Source organism: Equus asinus, chromosome 3 (genome assembly GCF_041296235.1).
Source record: "Equus asinus isolate D_3611 breed Donkey chromosome 3, EquAss-T2T_v2, whole genome shotgun sequence".
NCBI classification, from domain to species: domain Eukaryota; kingdom Metazoa; phylum Chordata; class Mammalia; order Perissodactyla; family Equidae; genus Equus; species Equus asinus.
The window spans coordinates 107,605,977-107,623,233 of NC_091792.1; positions in this window are offsets into that span (position 1 = coordinate 107,605,977).

The following is a 17,257-nucleotide window of genomic DNA, read 5'->3' on the forward strand; positions in this document are numbered from 1 at the left end:
CAGAAACAAAAGAAGATGCCAAGCTTACCAGTCTAAATGGGAAGGTGGAAGAAAGAGTTTTAAAGTTCACATCTCCCAGAGGAAGCATTACCCTATCAGTGGAAAAGCCAAAGAGAAGTGTTTGTAGGGTTCACAAATGTGCTGTGTGCTGCTTCACCACAAAAGATCTCCCGCAGTTCTATGAGTACATCCTGCAGCACAAATCATATGGTTCTTCCTGCCAGAGCCCAAATGTGGCCTCTGTCTGTTATATGTCCCAAGCCTCTCTGTCCAGATACCTCTTCAGTGTACACAAGCAGAAGGAAGGGACCTCAGCCAGTGCCCAAGCAGAACGGGTCTGGGGAAGATAAAGAGCATGAGAACAAACCAAGGCACAAGGACAACTCATCTGATGATGTGTCAAACAGAAAATGCAAAGTGTGCACAAAAACTTTTGTAACTGCGTTGCCTTAAATACTCACATGTGGACACATGGCATGGCCTTCATTAAATACAAAAGAATGAGTTCAGCTGAGAATTAGCTACAGATGGCCATAAGCAAAATCTCTGTCCACATTGGAATGAAAAAGGCATTTTTATCACAAAACATATGCAGCATAATAGAGTTAATAGCACTGTCTAGGCTATTGCAATATATGCTCTTTCAATATACCTTCTTCATCTCATCTAAATTCTTGATGAGTGTTAAAACAAGATTTGAGTTTAAAAAGTTGTCATATATTTAAATGAATAACTTTTTATAGTCTTTGTTATGTTTATATCAGTATTTAGTGGAAAATATTTTGAGTTTTTTAGGGTTAGTTAATTTATTTTTTTATATTTCTTTACAACAGAGTTCTTAATAACAGGAGCAGTTCCTAAATTGAAATAAAACATTTTGTATGTTATGAATATTAATGAGTTAACTAATTCTAGGTTAAGATAATGCCTTTTTTAGTGTTTTTAAGTTTTAGATTTTACTACTAAATTACAGGTGATTGTGGGTCTCAAAAACACTAGGAACTTTTAATTATCTTAGGACTATCCTCAGTGTGCCTGCTTCAAGTAAGTGCTTGCACATTTGAGATACAACTGCCATGATGGGTTCATCACAGTGACTTTCAAGCCACGTCAAACAGTGTTTAAAGCAGACTTGCCAGTAGTTCCTTTCCCGGTGATGGATTAAAAACTCAGGCCAAGAATCTAGCAAGGAATGTAGATTCCCTTAATCTAATTTCTGGGAATGGGGAAGAATGGTGTTATAAAGGAAAAATGAGGATTGGTTGTTTTCTGGGCGAATTTGCAAGGCTGGTTTAAAGGGCACAAGGAGATAAAGTTATGAAAGGGCTGGGACTACTGTAAAAGCTACAAATGTGTAGTTAGATTGATAAATTTATGTAGGTAGTTTTTTGTCATGTAACTTACTTAAAATTACAGGAACCAACAAATGATATCAAGTATTTCTCTGACACTCGACAGTAAAACAAGGTACCGCTGACTTAACCATTTACTGTTGAAAGAGAAAAAAGCAGTTGGAGGGAACTGAGAGAAGAATTTCTTTCTTCCCCCACCTTTATTGAGGTGTAGTTGACAAATAAAATGGTCTATATTTAAAGTGTATGATGTGATGATTTGATATATTACATATTGTTAAGTATTGAGCACAATCAATTTAATTAATCTATCACCTTGCATAGTTTTCTTTTTGTGTATGTGCAAGAGATCCCTTAAGATTGGTTTGAGAAGACTCAGACTGCTGGGGACTGAAACAACAACGGACTCCTTAGGCATCTCTGTGCAATCTCTCCATCACATAACCTCTTAGACCCAGAAACTTTGGGTGTGGCACAGCACTCCAAAGTGAGTGGACAGAGAGAGAAAGAGACAGTGACAGAATGGATCACATTTTCTAACCAAGCTTGGAATTGAAGCTGCATCGCTTCAACTCCATCCTTTTTGCTGAGACAGCTGTAAGGCCTGCCAAAGCTCAAGGGGAGGAGACACAACAGGGCTTGTAAACGTGTTTATAGTCATGTCTCAACATTACCGCAAATATTACTCATACCATTAAGCCACCAGAGGTCACTAAGCTACTATGAAATTCACTAAATATGACATTAAAAGTACAGTAAACCTGTTAAGAATTATGAGAATTTAGATTTTTACAACTATTGAAAGTTTTAATTAACATTGTTATATAATTATTCCTAGATATTTTGAATAAAAAATAGTTGCCCTAAAAAAGAGCCCAATTTGATAAAATAGATACTATACCAAAGAAAAGTAGTGAGGATTTCCTATATCATCTTTGGAAAAAACTCTGACAGAGAAGCAAAGAAGGTAGTTTGACATAGGGGAAAATGGGAGAAAACTAATCAAGAAACTATTGCAAATTTGTAGGCGAGGTATAATTAGCACCTGATAAGTATGATGATTTATCCATTCTCAAGAAGAGATGTTAGTAAAGAGAAAGACTTCATTGAATAAACGGTGACCATTGTGGCACACATGGTTAATTTTCTTAAATGAGTGCATAAAAGAGCATTCCATGTGTCAAAAAACACTGGGACTAGGAATTTTTTTCCTAGTCCTGCATTAGATAACACCCAGCAAAAATAGCTTAGTAATTAGTCCCAGGATGACAACATGTGATCAGCTATTTTATAGTGTACTGATTAAAACACATAGCTTTCTCACTACACAAGATTCCAGACCTGACCTTGCTGTGTCCAGCAATCCAAATTTATGTCATAGACTTTGCTCAGTTATAACCATTCCCTACTTCAAAGCCCTCCTTGATATCACCAACATAGGCCCCAACATCTTAGAATTATCTTCCTCTGACTTCCCTTTTCTGGAACAGAAATGAAACCCTGTCAAGGTGCTGTTCCCCCTTCCTGTAATAAGTCAAATAAACCTATCTTTCTTCAATCAACAGGTTGGGGTTTTTTTGATGTTCTTTTTTTTGGTGAGGAAGACTGGCCCTGAGCTAACATCTGTTGCCAATCTTCCTCTTTTTGCTTGAGGGAGATTGTTGCTGAGCTAACATCTGTGCCAATCTTCCTCTACTTTATATGTGGGATACTGACACAGCATGGTTTGATGAGCAGTGTATGGGTCCATGCCAGGATCTGAACCCACGTACCTCAGGCATCTGAAGTGGAGCATGAGAACTTAACCACTATAACACTGGCCTGGCCCTGATGTTCTTTCGAGGAATAAAGAGTTGACTTAAGAATTTAAAAGGATCTAAACTCCTAACAGAATTCCTTGAATAAAGTGAAAAGCCTTCTTGAACTTATATGTCGCTTCATGTCCAATATATTTGTTACAGAATTGATCCACTGTCCTTGGCAGTCTTTCAGGAAGTCTCTTTTGGTGTGTAGGCTTTCCAGATTATGAAGGATACATGTAATGTGATCTGATTCTGCAGGCTACATATACTTGCTTTGGTAAAAGAAGGAAATTGTTCCTGTTAAATCATCTATATGCACATAAATAAGACCTTCAATTTATTTGCCACAACCTTTCCAGCTGTTTCAGATTCCCACTACCAAAAGATCCCCTACATGAATCCTCAGATGAGACACTGATGTTATTAACCTTTTTTTTCTGGTGACATTACATTAACTGAAAGACACAAAGATTTATGAATTTATGAAATAATTTTCCTTTTCTTAATGTCTCATATCCTTTTGCTTTCTGGCACATGCTCTGCTAATATTGGCGTGTTACACTAATCTCATCTCATAGTAAGGAGACAGCTTTTCAAAACTTCTTGCAGTTTGTTTCTTCCTATTTTCATTCAAAGTCCTAATGAAGGTGCAACGACAGGTATTAATATTATTTTTATATAGAATACTTCAATCTTGAGTATAAATTTGATTCTATCTGATCTTGGCTCAGATATTTCGAGGGAACTAAACCCATACTGATAAGGAATGTGACAAATTTTGCTTCTATATTGTTTATTTCAGGTGGATTTTACTCCTTGAGAGTGTGATTTAAATGGGTGAGACATAAAATCAGTTGTGTATGAACTAATTGGAGACTATGACATAAAATTATTGAAAACTTCCATTTATATGTCTAACTCTGTGACCTATTGTGCAGGTTAATATTACACTAGGCATCTCCTCCCTGATATCTTACTTACTATATTTATTTCCAAGCCAGTTAGTGAGATCAGGCAATTTAAATGTTTGAAATGGAATTATATCATATGTAATTTATCTACTACTGAATGCCCCACTATGGCTACTTCCGGAGAGAGGCTGATTTTCACAAACTGTATTAGCAGCCTACAATCTTCTCTGCTCTATTTTGAGCCATGAAGTTATTTGATCTCATATAAGACCAAATCAAATGCTGGAGTGCATTCAGAAATGCTTTTGGAAACAGCATCAGGAATTCGCCAGTACGCACTCATATATGTACGTATTCAAATATATATCTCAGAAGGAAACCCTCCAGGCTAGATACTGGTGATACTGCTTAAAGTATCAAATAGGTTTTAACGTTTTCATCTGCTTTGTTTTGTAAAATGATTTCTTTTTATTAAAAGGATCACTAGTCAAATTGAAATCACAATAGCTAATATTTATTAAGCACTGTGTGCTTGGCTCTGTGTAGGGGCTTTGCATATGTAGTAGATTCTTATTATTCCCAGCAGTTATCTTCTGTGAAGTTGCTGCAAACACATCATTAGTGAATACTGAATCATTGCTCCCAGCGGAAACAGGGCTAGGTTCCGCAAGCCTCTTGTTATAGCATTTTCATCAACTGATCAACACATAACCTTGTTTTATGTGTGTTTCTGCTTAAAGACACCTTATTTAATATATATTGTTGATTTGATAGCATTGAGATCCTAGCAAATAGTGCTATAACTCATGGAACTGTGTGAAGCTTATCTAACAAACATATTTTCTCCCTAAAGCATGTCGTAGTCTTCTTGCTTCCTCTGAGGAACACTAGAAAGCACTTCAGCACCATCCTTGGGGGCCATTCTAAACAGTGCAATCATCAAATAAACCACACAAATTAAAAAATGTGGCATTAAATAGACTGGGAAAGTAACACTTGTTTACAGTATGAGAACCATACAACAAGGCAGAGCATCACCTTTAATTTAACATTATCAGAATTTGATTCTTTTAAACACCTGATTGTGATTTACATGAATAATATACGACAAGAGCTCCCATATCACCTCAGTCTTACTTGTAACATTTATTTTGTACTTTATTATCAATTGCATATAATTGCTTAAAATTTATAGTTTTTCTGACCAGTCTATAAGCTCACGTGGGGATTAACTGTGCCTCTGTCTTTCGCCTCTTCTTCAGTGCAGAGTGCAGAATCTAGCATCTAATGTAGACACAGAATATACATTCGTTGAAAAAGCTATCCTTTTTTATGTGTTGGACACTGAAAGACTGTTTTATAGTGGCTCTATCCACATGATCCTGCATTTCTCTCATCCTTGTAACAACTGTTATGTAGCCCAGAATCTTCCGTGATAATGAAAAATGAAATGCATAATATGTGAGGGAATGGGATGAAGCAATTTTATGTATTGCCCCGTGTCTTTTCTATAAGACAATATCTGGAATGGGAAAGAAAAGCTCTTTTCCAGAGACCAATGTTTTATCTTAGGCAAGGATTTGGCACGTTTGCACCGGAGTCCTCCAGCAAACTCAAAATTAGGTAAGAGTGGACGAGGAAATTCAAAATCCCAATAGTTTCTTATCAGCCATATATCAGCTTTCCCCATCAGTTCACACAATGTAGTGGATCTTCCTGGAAAATAGGGAAAGAAAATTACTTACATCTGTGAATTTATATCCTTTTGTTTAGGAAATATAGGAATAAAGTTTCAGGTCTCTGTAGGTCAAGATGTTCAAAATATGCCAGTGATTTAAAATATGAACAAATATTTAAACAACCAAAAAAAGCAAAAAGAAGACCATGTAAGTGACTGAATAGCTAATATACTCTCATCTCTACAGCCTTTCTAAGTTCAAATATTCATTAAAGATTGATTCCTTTTCATGCATTACAAATTCAAGATAACTGAGACATTACATTCTAAAGTCAATATTTCTCTGTAATTAAGTATATATGATGAATATTATGTTCTAAATGACCATCATCTCATTTTCCATGTCCATAGCATTAGATTTGCACCTCTTTTATGATATTTGTGACAGCTTTACTGAATCCTGTGTCTTAAAATGTTTTATTTTCTTCACTAACTGATGATTCTGAGTCTCTGGGTAAGGCCCATGTGACAGTTTCACACGGGACATGGGCCCAGCTAAGAATCCACTTTGCTGCTCATTGAAGTAAGGAAATCCCCTAGGATTGAAGTAAATTGGTTGAATAAGAAATCGCTTTCTAAACATCATAATGATCTCCCACATTAAATGTGGATCTGCAGCGTGAGGATTTGCATTGTTCACACTCATCTCAATCTGGTCTCCAGTTGCACCAGAGAATAAACAGGTTACACGTGGGAAGCTGAGTACCCTTTAGGGGTATAGGGAAAGGAAAGCAGAGAAACCCCAGTGTCTCAAGTGTTCTCCCTAATGATACAGATCTCACCAGGAAACAATGAACTTTCCCTTCCACAGCTTAATGACTCACTTTCCCTTGTATATTTTGCGGAAGAAAGCTTCCTTCAGGACCAAAGTCCCGGACCATCTGTGATCAGGAAAGTGCATGATGAATGAGATGTACTGAATGAAATGATGTCTTTCACCTCCATCTCCATGTCATTTATATTTTATTTCTGAAGAAACTTGAAACATTCTGACGTGGATAGATTTTTGTGATTTAATGTAAAGGGAGGGCTGCTTGATAACTACAAGGAAAGAATGGGGCTCTGAGGCACTATACCATCATGCAGTCTATCAAGTGTGTTCCTATACCTAATTCGTGCCTCTACACAGAAAAGTTATACAGAAAAGTTATATATATGGAAAGACTAAAGTAAGCATTATCAAGCATGTGGGAATGGGTGGTAAGGGAGATTCACCAGCCAAACCTAAAAATTCTCTTTTAAGTGTTTATGGCCAGGGGATCTCCTGTGTCAAGTTCTATCTCTACAGTAAATCAGCACTTCTGTGGTGGTGCCTGTTCAAGGAATGACATAAAACTTCTGAAAAGTCAGGATGGAAAACTGACTTTGTTGGAAAAGCTTATTTGTATCAGTCTCTTGCCCCAGTGTCCCCTTATTTACCTAAAATGTTCCCCGAGCTTCTTTGTGGCTTTGGATTATTTGCTTGGTCTTACGTTCCCACAGACCCTCCAACCCACTCACCTGCCCCATCCACCACCCAGCTTTCTACTTTGATTGTTTGCCATTTGATTGCTGTTTTCCTTCACATGACTGTGCATGTCCTGACTATGGAACCTCATCTAAGAGCTTATTTTCTATGACCTATGATTCCTGATTACTTTTTAGCAGATTAATCTTAGAAACTTTGGTCTTTGGATTATTTGTTTAGTCTTTTATTGCGGGCAGACCTACCCACCCTCTCACTCCACTTACCAACCAGTTTTCTTCTTTGATCTTTTGCCATTTGATGCCTCGTTTTCCTTCACATAACTTTGCATACCTTTGCTCTGGGATATCATGTAAGAGCGTATTTTCTATGACTCATGATCCTTGATTAATTTTTAGCAAATTTCACTTTGAGACTTTGTTCTTTGGTTTTATTCTCCAAGCCACTGCCTTCCATACCCTCATACAATATATATATAGTCAAAAGTTAGTGTTTTTATAACTCAGATCCTTATTTCCCCTGTAATCTTAAATTAACCTTTCATACCTTCTTATTCATTGATAATAATTATTACATTAATGCTAAGTATATTTAAGTTCCATTTTAAAGGGATTTTTTTTGGGTTTCAAATTTTTTACAAAAGGGCCCAACAAACATGCTTTATATATGTGAGTATATAGTGATGATGGAGCACCCCTCGAGGCAAAGCAAAGTTTGTGTAGTTGAAAGATATACACTGGCAATGGAAAATGATTAAAAGACCATCCATAGCAAGAAAAACTAACTTTCTTGGTCTTTTTATTGTAGGATGCTTGATGCTTAGCACAATGTCTCTTCAATTAACATGTGAGTTTTTAAAGGAAGTCTCTTTCTTTTCTATCAATTAATGCAATATGCAAATGGATTGAGGTCCAGGGGCCAGACTGCTATGTTTCAATCCCATCCCCAACACTTCTTCCCATGAGAACTTGGATAAGTTACCTGAACTTTCTATATTTCAGTTTCCACATCTGTAAAATGAGGATAACAGTAGTACCTATTAAAAGAATTTCTATGTGTGTCTTCTGTGAGTTAATAAATATAAAGGATGTAGAATATTTCCTGGAAAGGAGCAAATTCTCAGTAAATGTTGCCATATTTCCTTCTGACTCCTGGAAACCAAAGTCATAGCAGAAGCTCAATAAATGTTTGTTACTGAATTAATGTGCTCACAGAATCGTGATTAGATACCATTCAGATATGAAAAATATACTATACCCTCATATTTTGTTTTATTTTTTGAGATGAGGGGAAATATTAATTGTAGAATCAGAAAATAGACATTGATAATTCTAAAGTAATTCCCAAAGTTTTAGGTTTACTTAGCAGATGATTTTTAATTCATTGAGAAGGGAGGAGTAATGCTAGATAATGCTCAGGGACGACTCATCCACAACTAAGGATTTTCCCTTTTAATAGAGATATTAGATGATTAGACAGACGAAACAATTCAGATATAATAACAGAAAAATTGTCGGGGCTGGCCCCGTGGCCGAGTGGTTGGGTTAATGCACTCTAACCCAACCTGCGGCAGCCCAGGGTTTTGCTGGTTCGGATCCTGGGCGCAGACATGACACCACTTGTCAGGCACATTGAGGTGGCATCCCACATGCCACAACTGGAAGAACCTGCAACTAGGATATACAACTGTATGCAGGGGGGATTTGGGGAGATAAAGCAGAGAAAACAAAAACGATTGGCAACAGTTTTTAGCTTAGGTGCCAATCTTCAAAAACAAAATAATACAAAAATTGAATCTAGAAGAAGGGTATCGGAGACTTTGATTCTGAAACGTGAAAGGTACTTAGCTGTAAGCTCATAGAAATATTTAATTTTAAAGACAAGTAAACATAAAGTTTATACAATTAGTCATTGTTTCTTATACATAAAGTATATTTTTTACTAAAGCCAGATTGGAAAATGTATTTCATCACAACTGACCTTCTCTTAATTTTTAAATATATTTAATGAAGTTTCTTACTGTAATGTATTAAAAATGGCTCCCTATTCTTTGCAGCTTCTTCTATCAAGAGGCAGAGGCTATTTTTCCATCCTTTGAATTTTAACTTGTCTCATGACCTGTTTCCCCGGTGGAAGGTAACAGAAGTGAAATTCATGTTCTAGGCCTAGAACATTCGTGCAAGCTGTTTTGGAATTCTGCTATTATCTGAAAAAGCACTAACTTGACTATAGGAGAGGCCACATGAAGGAGACAAGGTGTCCTGCTAATCTGCCAAACCCCAGCCAATTGAGTGATACTTTCTTAGACCATTCTGACCCAGCTAAACTGATAGCTACCTGTAGCCTAATGAGTGAGCCCAAGCAAGACCCAAAGAAGCAACAATTCACTGAGCCCCGCCCAAATTGCTGGTCCACAGGTTCATGAGCAAAAACTATGGTTACCGTTTCAAACTCTAAATTTTAGGGTGGATGGATATACAACAACAAATAACAGAGAGATTATGATTTGTGAAAAACATAGTTCATGTATAGCTCTTTAAATAAACAAATCCTAAGAATATTAATACAGTAGGTCAATGTCAATTGGAGTTACATCTCCAGTGTTACAGAATTCTAGAATAATTTGCACAAGCTTTCTTCAATGATTGATAAATTTTGACTGAAAAATTATTACATGTCCCTTTTGGTGCTCAAACTAAGAAAATATAAATTTGCTTTAATTTTGTATATATATATATATATATATATATATATATATATATATATATATTGACAAATAAAAATGGCAAGCAATAGGATATATTGGAGAATATGAGGAAGCCATTTGGTATAAAGCTAATTCTGCCTGACCTGGTCTTTCCAAAAGGGCCTGACCGTGGCTGTTGAGCATGCATTGTGTATCTGCTTTAGATATTCCCTATGACCAGAACAAAGGCCCTTGAGATAAAGGTGCAACTTTCCTCACCCTCCCAATGTTGGCGTTTCTTTAAGGATTAAGCATCTTTCCTTAGGCTAGAAGCTGATTGCTGCCCTCACCTGTGACCGCCCAGCTTGAGACAATAGACTTGCCTCCTGCTATGCCCACCAAGATAGCAGATCCACTACCTGCTGTGTCCATCAAGTACTGTGCCGACAGGGCAATCTTGTGACTATTGTGGGAGGGACATTTCAATCATATGTGAAACACCCTGTTTGGGGGTATATAACCACTCTGTGCACCTCACTTCTTCGGTGCCCTTTCTTCCTTTGGGAAGAAGGCCCCGGGCCATGGTCCTCAGCTTTCAGCTCAGAATAAACTCACCCAAATTTTCATTTATAGATTGGTTATGGATTATTTTCGTCGACAATATACACATATACACTCTTACACACACGAAGAAAGTAAGGTGCCTTTCCATCTACTGTAGGGAAAATGTAGTAAATAAACCACTGACTTACCTAATATTTTACTGCAAAATTTATCGCACTGCTTCTTGTTAAAGATCTCAAATGTAAAGTGGACAAATAGGAAATACAGCATATTTGTCACACTCTCCATACATGGCATTTGTCACTAAGTTCTGATATGACAAGTATGTAGGAAGGCGGTAATGAAAGCTGTCCACAGACTTCTTCATATGTATCACCAGTGGTAAATTGAAGAGAGTAGACCAAAGGTAAGTTAAGAAGTTCAGACAGCAGCTCACCACAGGGAGCAATGACATCTCCAAGAACAATATCAAATTTGGATTCTTGTAATTTCTTGTTCAAAACTGCATCCTTCACAGAACTTTTGAATATAATCAGAATATTCATAATTTATTTTTTCATCTTTGAATCATAGGCCCACAATGTCCCCTTTGGTAAATTTGCTCAAAATTTAAGAGTAGATTATTGGGATGCATGAGGCTAGAAGCTGAACATACCAGAACAGTCATCTCATGGCCCCTCTGAGCAACTTTGTCCAGGATCATCTTTAAATTGATCCAATGACTATATTCCATTGGCCACACCAGCACCTTTCCACAGAACCCACAAGTTAAACAATAATACAGTGCAAAAAGTGAGGCTCATTTCATAGACATCCTGGTAAAGTTTACTCTTTCTTTATAAACGTCTCAGAACTTCAATGTGGCTCTCATCTACATCTGGGAAAGAACCAATTAAGTAGTTAAAATATAACTGGTACATATCAAGTTCACAATGATTAAAAGAGCTCACAGTAGAGGTTTTGCAAAGCAAATAAAGAAAAGAGTAAATGATCTTGAGCTTGTATCTGCATATAAAAAATCCCTGCATCATTGTAAACTCTACTGCCTCTAGGCTAAGAGGACATTATCTTGCAGGTACAGAGTCTCCAGATAAGAAAGCAGCATTGTGTCAGCACAAGTCTATTCTGATTTATTTGAGCATTTCCAAGCAAGCTTTCTGAACTTACTCCTCCATGTTTTTAAACCTGTTATATTAACTCTATTTCATTTCTCTAGTCTTTGTTTTTCTGACTGTATACACTCCTTCTCTTTTTTCCTTTTTACCCAAACAACGGAGACTGTCGAGTACCACTTTAGATTCTTTCCTTTATTTGAAGATATTGCCTCCAAATTATGATCTTTTTCTCTTCTGAACATTTGCAATATTCCTTATGTCACTCTTCCTTCTTCGACTCTTACTCTTAGAAAGTATTTATCCTCTAAGCACCTTATTTTGAATTTTGTTTTGTAGATTGCCTTTGTAATCCAGGTAAATTTCATCTACAAAAAATCTTACCAGAAACTCCCATCAAATTAGAAGTAGGAAGGGATAGATGCATGTCATGGGATAGATTTGTTTTCATGCTGTTAATAATCTGTTGACCTAAAATGAGAGGGAATGTCTCTTAAAATGAATTTGATCATTGATTCTAAGCAGAACATTGCCAGCAAAGTTGCTATGTTCTTCAATCTTGGTAATGTCTTTTGGTGGATGTTTTGATGTGTTACCCAGATTCCCCTTTTTGGAATATAGAAATTATTCCCAAATTGATAAGAAGATTGTCAGCTGGCGTCCCTCATCTACCAGCTGTCCTTGAGGGCTGCCTCTGCTGAAGAGAACTATCTAGTCTAAAGCGATATCGCCTTCCTAGGGAAGTTCATGTCCGATGCCTGGTTTCCTCATTTCACTTTAGGCCAACTCTTAAAGGTGACTTTAGCTTCAGAGCTCCCAGAGTGTTGGTTGAGACCTATGCCGAAACTTTATTATGTTCCAATTTTTTTCACTGTCAGTCTTCCTACCCTTCACTCTGACAGACTTTGTTTCCAAGAGCGCTCCTTAGTAATCTCCCTACAAGCTATTCTCCAGCTCAGAGTCTGCTTCTTGAGGGCATTCAAACTTTGATCATGAATATCAAGGGCGAAAAAAGAAAGCAGACACTGAGATCAGATTTCGGAGCTGGATCATTAACCACAAGTTGTAGTAAGGACTCACTGGTAGTAGGTGGAATACAGTTAGCCTTGGAACTGTGGTAACTATGAAATTTTTACTACTTTGAGTGATAGTGAATTGGGACTATATACTGTTGGGAGGAAAATCACTAGTGGTTGTAATATATCAGGTATTTGATAAATATGGGAAAAGTAGAAATTATGAGGAAAATGGAGGTAGATGATTGTTTCTGCTGAGTTCGTGTTTGGAGACGTTTGTGTAATGGAAAAATGAAAACTATTAACCAACAACCTAAGCCTAAATGTGAAAGTCATAGAAGCCCCCTTGGCAGCATATAAAGAGATTCTCATCTCTTACAGAAGGCCCCCAGAAATGCTGTATCATTTAAAGATAAACCATTTCCAATTGTACTTAAATTCCCAATCTAGTTTCATCTCTTACCAAGATCAAGACTCTGGTTGAGAAGGAGCAGAATCCTAAGGCGTCTGATAAATCATTAATTGTACATGAGAATCTCATAATCCCAGATTCTCCTGAACCCTTCGAGTCCTCAGAAGTGGCCCAGTCTGATATATTAGATATGTATGCTATGTTAGTCTGAAAAATCTACCAGATGATTGTCTACAGACGTTATCAGGAACGCTCAGTGTGGCTGTCCTCTGAGGCACAGGCTTTTTGGTAGTGATAAAACTGAGCTCACTGATGTTAATCAGAATCCAATCCAAAAATACAAGTGACCAAGTGACAGTACTCAATCATCAGAACTCAAGTGGTCACAATGATCACAGTGAACAACAAGATCAGATTTGCAGTCAGCACCTCTAACCAATGAAAAGCTATGGATACAGTAATAGAGCACACAGCCCTAGGGACAAAATAGGCCATGAAAAGGGCATTGAACGATCGACACTAGCTGTGTGGAGTCTGTGGCAAGCCTAATGGGAGAACCACAACACAGCAAGATGATGCCATCTAGACTGAATAATTACATGCATTTGGAAAAACAAATCCTCACATGCTGTAGGGCCCTGTTAGAGATGGAACACTTGACCATGGGACACCATGCTAATGCTCACCAGAGAGAATTCCCCACGAAACAGGTGCTAAACAATAAAGTAGGCAAAATGATTCAGCCAGTTGACCTCAGCCAGCTTCTATCATCAACCATCCCAGTTTCAACCCCAAGAGCAATTTAGCAAGTGGCCATAGCGGCAAAGGGTGAGACTATGCATGGACCCAAATGTATGTGCTGTTGTTTAACAAAGCTGATCTAACTACTCCTTAAACTGAATGTCAAGTTTTCAAATCTGCTAGCAATAGAATCAAACACTGTGTCCCTTATATGGCACCATTGTCTGGACAGTTAGGACCAGTTTCCAAAACTGGATATCTTCCATCCAGCTATTTACCCTGACAAGAATAACCACGCATACTGAGAATTTCTTTATCTTTCTTATCTGCATAAGTCAGATATACAGATAAGAAAGAAAAGGTCACGTTCCATTAACCTGGAATTTTAGCAGTTTAAACAGTTGAGGAGGCTGAGAGATATAAAATCGGTGTTAAAAATCCAGATAGTTTAAGGTCATATGTGAAAATTGATTTTTGCAGGTCAAAACAAAGTCCTCTCTGAGCAGCTTAATTTTCAGTAGAAAATAGTGCAGGGTTTTTGAATTTCCAAATTACCCAGATCCTACTCCAGATGTCTAGTCTCCTCAAACTCTACTTTCTTTCTCCTCGTGCCATGATCCCCCCAGTTTCTGATGAAGATCCTGCTGTTGTTCACAATGTAATCTGGAAAGTGACTATACTCAGAAAGCTGGAGTGATCTTAAGGTTCACCTCATCAATTTCCTGTCTCTTAGTTATCATGTTTTGTGATGCCTAATGTTCAATGTCTGAAAATAGCTGTTGTATGTAATTTGTCCACTTGTCTAGTTGTTTATGGTAGAGAGTTAGCCTGGCCACAGTTACACAGTGAGGGCCAGAAATGGAAGTTAATACCTATTCTTAAGCAGTCCAAACATCTTGGACTACTCTTGAGTAGATAAATTAAAGCAGAATCTGAGGAAATTTTGTAACAAGAAGAGGATCTTAATATAGATATTTAGTGACTTATTGAACATATATATTAGAAAAAATGCACCCTCTTGTTTTTCCAGACTTAGTAAAATTAAGAGAACAAAATGAGTACTTTTTTTTTTCTAGCAAAGAACAAAATGATTAACATTTAGGCCAGGAAGCACCCAACAATATTGGGAGACTATTATTGATAACGGATGAATTTATTGGCTGTAGGTCAAATGTCTTTAGCTCTTCTGTGGTTCATAACAAATATGATTAAGAAGAATGATTGTTTTAGGGAATTTTTAAAGTAATATACTAGCATTAATTTAAAATCTTAAGGAAAAAGAACATAGAAAGAAATACATTGTTTTCTTCTTCATTACGTGTCAGTTTTAAATGGTACAAACTGAGACATATAAATGTGAAAGAAGAAAAGGATGATTTTTTTCTTGAATGATTTTAGCATCTTTTCCTGTGAGATGAGGCAATATTGTACATAAACAGGGAAATAAAATTTCTAACAACAAAAATAATGTGAGCAAAAGCACAAAGGTAGGAAAATAGAATAGATTATTTGAAATGCTTCACTTGATTATTTGAGTAATGATTGTTTCACATTTTTAACCCCAGTTTTAGGGAATAGTGTACGGTATGTTAGATGGTGGCTAGTCAATCACATACATGGTCATGGTCCTCTAGAGCTCTTTAGAATATCTGATTAAGAGAAAGAAATCAAAACCACAATATCATGGAGTGATGTGTGTGTGTGTGTAGTTGAAAAGACCTAAGTAGGGTTCTTTATTTTTTTCTGGATTTTATGCCTATTTTGTTGGTTTTTTTTGTCTATGGAAAATTTTATATGAGGTATGTTCAAGGGTAAGTACATTTTTTCATTAAATATGCTAGTTCTTCTATATTCTTTAATAAGGTCAGTAATTTTACATATACTTCTCATTCAAAACTCTCTCTTGCAGCATGGAATGGAATTTTGCCAAATTCCTCACCACTTTAGAGAGGCAAGAAATGTTAAAGGATGACTGGTTGAGAAATAACCTAATGGGGGCCGTCCCCGTGGCGCAGCAGTTAAGTTCCCATGTTCTGCTTCTGCGGTTCAGGGTTTGCTGGTTTGGATCCTGGGTGCGGACATGGCACCACTTGGCAAGTAAAGCATGGTAATGCTGTGGTAAGCGTCCCATATATAAAGTGGAGGAAGATGGGCATGGGTGTTAAGGCCAGTCTTCCTCAGCAAAAAGAGGAAGATTGGCAGCAGATGTTAACCTCAGGGCTGATCTTCCTCAAAAAAAAAAAAAAAAGAAACAACCTAATAACACATTGATATTTAGAAGACGTGCTTAGGGGCTGGCTCCGTGGCCGAGTGGCTAAGTTCGCGTGCTCTGCTGCCGCGGCCCAGGGTTTGGATCCTGGGCATGGATGTGGCACTGCGCGTCAGGCCACGTTGAGGTGGCGTCCCATGAGCCACAACTAGAAGGACCAGCAACTAAGATATACAGCTATGTACGGGGGGCGGGCGGGAGGGGAGTTGGGAAGATAAAGCAGAAAAAAAAAAAAAAAAAGGTTGGCAACAGTTGTTAGCTCAGGTGCCAATCTTTAATAAAAAAAAAAAAAAGATGTGCTTAAGGATAATCATTGGAAAAATCTTTAACAAAGATTTTTAACAAAGATTTAACAAATATTGCAAAGAAGTATTAAAAAGCCGTCCTCTATCTTCTGGATTTTATTATAGTTTATGTTTGAATGAAATAATTTTTACTAATAATTTTAATTAGGAAATATATCAAACTTATGTGTTTCAGTTTAAAGATATTATTTTTCTCTAAAATTGCTCCATAGTTTTTAGATGAATTCATGCAAATCCTGTTGTAAACTTTCCTGACAGTTACATATCATTAGAGTTTTATTTTGAAATAAATTTGGGCTGCTAGAAGTAGACTATTTTGTCATTGTAGATCTTAGATTATGAACTTCTTGATCAATTGAGATATTTACAGTTTCCTCATTATAGAACTTTCCTAGCATAAAATGATTTTTGTGAGAAATTGTTAAATCTTTGTGAGATGATTTCTAATTCTTCCCAATACAGAGCATCTACATTTATAATTTTATATTTTGTTATAGATTACAAAAATATATTCTCTAAACTTGAATGTAGAGGAAAATATATTATTAATATCACCTCTGCTGAAAGACTCAATGTTTATGCATTAAAGATATGAGAGAGAAGAAAGAAAGGTATTTGAGAAAATATAGAAAGAATGAGAAATCTTTTTTTATGTGGAATAATAGCTGCATATACAACTGTCTTTCAAAAATTCTTTCAATAACACAACATTTCTTAAAGGAAGTTAGATATTTTTATTGTTTCAACTTGGGAAGATATAAGTAAAATATATATTTTGAAAGAATAAACACTCAAAGACTTTAATCTCATTGGATAAACTAGATTGGTAACATGCATAATTAAAGGCTTCGTATGGAGGGAGAACATCTAAGTAAGGCATCATT